We start from the raw sequence: 5,501 nt of genomic DNA, 5'->3' as shown, positions 1-5,501 counted from the left end.
ATCCTCTCTCTCAGTGATTTGATGATAATCCATTTTTTCTTTCACGTTGTATTTATGTTTCAGTATTTTCAGTTCCAGCGATCATCACTGAGTATGTTCAGTGATCACTGAAGAACTTGCATTGTAAATCTATCAGAGACAGCAATACTTCAAGAAGACAACACTCACACCAAAGAACCTTCAGCAAATGTCGAAGATTGAAACTGAAGATTAGAGACTGGTGAGTACGTGATCTGAAGCGGTATTCAGTGATTACAAGCCTGTCTATACATGTGTGAAGACTGCTTTAGCTTCAGCGAATGATGATGAGACCTCCAGGTCATTCAAGCATTCAACGATCAAAGGAAGCTTGCTTAGCATGATTGTTGTTGTTTTGTCCTTATGCACATAAAGGACAAACCCATACCCTTACAAAAGTTAGTACGGTACAGAGCTGATTAGTCGACTCTTTGTCCACCAACTTTAGGTAAGGATGTCTGCTCAAGAATAGTGTTTTTGTACTATTCACTGTAGCAAAGGACAAGCCTTCCTCTTAAGGTTTGACACACACTCTAAACCTACCATATTGCATTAAATGATCATTTAATGCACAGGGTATAAATAAAAGTGTTTTTTCTCCATGCAGAGAGCGCGCATCTCTCTCTAACCTTATTCTTACTTCAAGCATATTCTAGCTTCATTAAAGGATCTTTCTTTTTAGCAATCTCTTTTCTTGTATTTGCTAAAGCTCTGTGTGTAACCAAAGATTATTTAGATAAGTTTTCATTACCTTATCTTTTCGCAAACAGTCTTGTAAAATCTGTATTGATCTTCTCTATCAATATATATTTTAAATTTGAAAATACTGTGTTTGTATTTATCCCCCCCCTTCTACAAACTGTTTCTATTCTTGTAGACCCTTACGGGACCAACATCTCTATTTGTCTCTCCCTCTCTCCCTCTCTCTCTCTCTCTCTCTCTATATATATATATATATATATAAACCTATGCCTTCTCGATCCCTCCCAAAATTGCTCACCATTTCCGGTCAAAAACCGATCATCATATACATCCAACCCCAAAGGTCATCATTTCCGACCACCACTTACTCCCATCCCCACCCTTATGATGTTCTACGTGCACACCTTCAATAAACTATTAGTTAAAAGTATAGAACCAGAAAAAGGTTGGTCGATCAAGAACTGGATTACTTGAAAATCGTGAAAAGAGCGTTTTCCGAATTGATATTTCGACCCTATGCCTGGGCTACACGAGAAAGCATGGGATAAGACTCAAGAGAGCACTTTCGTTCTTTTAGGCACAAAAACGAGAGCAAACTGGAGAGTATTCAAGGATTGTTCAAAAACCCGAGTTCATAAACATAAGCATAAAAGATATTTATACTCATAAAAATAACCGAAATGATAATCATGGTTCAATTTTAGGAGTAGTGGACAGTTATAAAACTACGATTTAAAAGTAATGGACAGTTATAAAACTGCACATTGAAAATAGTGGACATTTACCAAAATGTTCTAACTGTTCTAGACATGAAGCTAGAGACAAGAGGAACCAGAGCCCATCTAGTCTTACCAACCAGAGCCTCTGGCCTTAACAACCAGAGACAAGTCTTAACAATCACAAATAGAACCAGAAAGCCTCTGGTCTTACCAACCAGCTGTAAGTCTTAGCAATCATAAGCAAGGAACCAAAGCTCTTCTAGTCTTGCCAACCAAAGGTAAGTCTTAGAAAACATAAGAAAGGAACCAGAGCCTCTTGTCTTTAAAAACCAGAGGCAAGACAGAATAGAGCCCCTTTAGACCTTAACAACCAGACTCAAGGTCGTCCTTAATGTTCAAAATGTTAAACCAACCATACATTTCATATGAACATCAATACAAACGAATATAGAATGAAAACCTTAGATCTATACAAATATATAGATAAAATAGCTAAGAACTCAAGAGAGAATCTAGAGAGAACGTAAACAAAAAGAATGAAAATTATGAATGAAAACCGGGTTGAAAACCCAATTTATATGAATTAGGAAATAGCAAAAATAGTCCTTACAGAATTACGATCCTTGCTCCGCTACTCTTCAACTTCTCCAAAAAGTGAGGCACGACCCTTTTACTTTGATCATCAGCTTTAAGCCCTTGACAACTTCAACACCTTAGAATAAAGAAAATAACAAAAGTTAAGATTGTAAAAAGACATATTTTTACACCCTCCCTCAATCTTGACTTTTGAATAAATCAATTATCCGTAACTTAGAGTATAAGTAGTTATGATGATTAATACCAAGAGCCTTTGTAAAGATATCGGCAAGTTGTTCAAAAGAAATATTTTTTACAATTTTTAACAAACTTTTACTAATGGTTTCTCTAATTTGATTAATATCTATTTCAATATGTTTAGTGCGTTCGTGAAAAACATGGTTGTTAGCAACTTGAATAGCAGATTTATAATCACAATATAAAGACACATGTAACAAATCTGAAACATTTAAATCTGTAAGAATTTTTAGAACCCATAGAACGTCATAAGCAGCAGAAGCCATGGCTCTATATTTAGATTTTGCAGAAGAACGAGAAACAATACTTTGTTTCTTGCTCTTCCAAGAAATCATGGAATTTCCTAGAAATAAACAAAACCAGTTACATAACGCCTAAAGAGAGACACTTACCCCAATCGACATCGACAAAAGCAATTAAAGAAAAAAAATTCTGATCTAGTAAAGCTAACACCTTTACCTGAAGATAACTTCAAGTACCTGAGAACTCTAAGAGCAAGATTTAGATGGGATTGTTTAGGTGAATGCATAAATTGACTAAGACAGTGAACAACAAAAGCAATATATGGTCTAGTAGCAAGAAGATAAATTAATTTTCCAATTAACTTTTGATAACCAGCATAATCAGAAGGATGATCTTTGTTACTACTAGAATCAGTTACAATCAAGTTCCTATCCATAGGTATATTACAAGGTTTATACCCTAAGTATCCAAAGTCATTAAGCAACTCTAAACAATACTTTCTTTCAGACATACAAATCCCATTAACACAATCTAAAATTTCAATCCCTAAAAATAAATTCAACTTTCCAAAATCTGTTATAAGAAATTTATTTTTTAAGAAAACTTTTACTTTATCAGCTTTAGACTGATTATTTCCAGTAATGACAATATCATCCACATAGACTAACAAGACGAGAAAAACATATTCAACTTTCTTTGTAAACAAGGAATGATCGTTAATACTTTGGACAAAGCCATGTTCAATTAGACAAGAAGAAAGCTTAGCATACCACTGACGTGGAGCTTGCTTTAACCCATATAAAGACTTAACAAGTTTACAAACATGTTTAACTTTAGAATTATAGTTACCTTCAGGTAAATTCATGTAAACTTCTTCAATTAAATCTCCATATAAAAAAAAACATTACTAACATCTAATTGAAATAAATTCCACTTACTATGAACAACTAAGGATATGATGCAAGCACAATCACCATTTTAACAACATGAGAGAAGGTTTCATCATAATCAAGACCTTCTCTCTGACTATACATTTATATTTTCCCAGTGGACTTATATTTTATTTTATAGATCCATTTACAACATATAGGTTTTCTACCATGAGGTAAGTCTATTATAACCCATGTAAAGCTTCTATTTCATCATTCATACCATTTATCCAATAAACATCAGTACAAGCTTCTTGAAATTTTTTAGGTTCAACAGACTTGTTTAGATTAGACACAAAACACAGATTTTTAGAAGAAATATAAGAATAATTAACGACTTTTTCCAATATGTATTTAACTTTTCCTTCAACAACAAAGTCATCAAATTTTTGTGGAAACACAGAGACTCTAGTAGACCTTCTAGTAGGTTGAACAGAGGAAGAATGTATACTTAGAGTACCCTTAGGAATGAGACTTTCATCACTTTGTTGAGTATTGGCAGCCTCATCTGAGCTACTCAAGAGTTGTCATCTGATAACTCTTTCAAGATTATCTTCAACTTGGGTTGAAAAACCTTGATTAACAGATTCATTTGAGCTGCCTAGAGGCTTCTCATTGGAAAATCTAGTTTGGCTACCTAGTGATCTACTATTATTAGGGACAGAATTAGATTGATGAGTGTTTTTACCAACATAATTGTCTCCATTATCATCAATGGTTGGTGAATCCACAAACTCATTAGATGAACTATTCATAAAATCAACAAAAATTTAATCTGTTAACATCAACATGACAAGTATCACCAATCCTGTTCATAATCATCTTAAATGGAAAAATATTTTCATAAAACTTGACATCACGAGAAATGACATACTTCTTAGACTCCAGACTAAAAAGTTTGTATACTTTTTTGAACTAGCATACCCTAATAAAACTCACTTTTCAGACTTGGGAGAAAATTTATTTGTAATGTTAGGTATGACAGCAAAGGAAAGACACCCAAAACTTCTAAGATTAGTAAGAACATGTTGGAATCCGTAAACAAGTTCATAAGGACACTTACCATTTAGCACTGAAGACGGAGTCCTATTTATTAAGTAGGTGAAAGTAACAATGCACTCACTCCACATGTTTAAGGGAACCCCTCCCTGAAACATAAGAGTCCTAACAACATTTAGCAAGTGACGATGTTTTCTTTCAACGACCCCATTCTGTTGGGGAGTATAGACACAAGATGTCTGATGTATAACACCTTTTGTTTTAAAAAACTCACTAAAGTTTTGACTCAAGAATTCAGAACCATTATCACTTCTAAATTTTTTAACATTCTTTCCAAATTGAATACTAAGCAAATTATAAAAAGTAATAATATTTTCTCCAACCTCATGTATACATTTTAATAAAAAAACTCAAATAGCACGAGTAAAATCATCAACTATTATAAGAAAATATTTATAGCATTCCTTACTTTGAACATGATAAGGTCCCCAAACATCCAAGTAAACAAGTTCACCTAGATCTTTAGATCTACGAATACTTGACTCAAATTTCTACTGAGTTTGCTTAGCCTTTTGACAAATTTCACAATGGCCACAATCTTCATCATCAATCTTAAGACAATTCTTTAAAACTTTTAAAACTTGGTCATCAGGATGACCAAGACGACTGTGTCATAACTGGGCAGAAGCTAAGCAAGACATATTAGTGCTTTGAGAAGTATGAGAACCACAAGTAGACTCACTTTTAAAATTTTGATCAAAGTAATACAAACCCCGTTCTTGACTACTGGTCCCCACTACATTCCTTCATAGTGAATACTGGACATAACATTTAGACTTATCAAATCCTACAAACACCTTATTATCCCTAGCAAGTTTGTAAACAGACAACATATTGACATTGAAATCTAGGACAACCAACAGATCAAAGAGAGTTACATTATTTGATAACTTGAAATCCCCAATTTTATTTATTTTAGCTTTAGTTCCATTTGGATGACTAACTTTGAGGTCAAATTTAGATACATTAACAATGTTATTAAGAAAAATAGTATTGT

Source organism: Cynara cardunculus (genome assembly GCF_001531365.2).
Source record: "Cynara cardunculus var. scolymus isolate 2C chromosome LG 8, CcrdV1, whole genome shotgun sequence".
NCBI lineage: Eukaryota > Viridiplantae > Streptophyta > Magnoliopsida > Asterales > Asteraceae > Cynara > Cynara cardunculus.
This window is presented reverse-complemented; position numbering follows the sequence as displayed.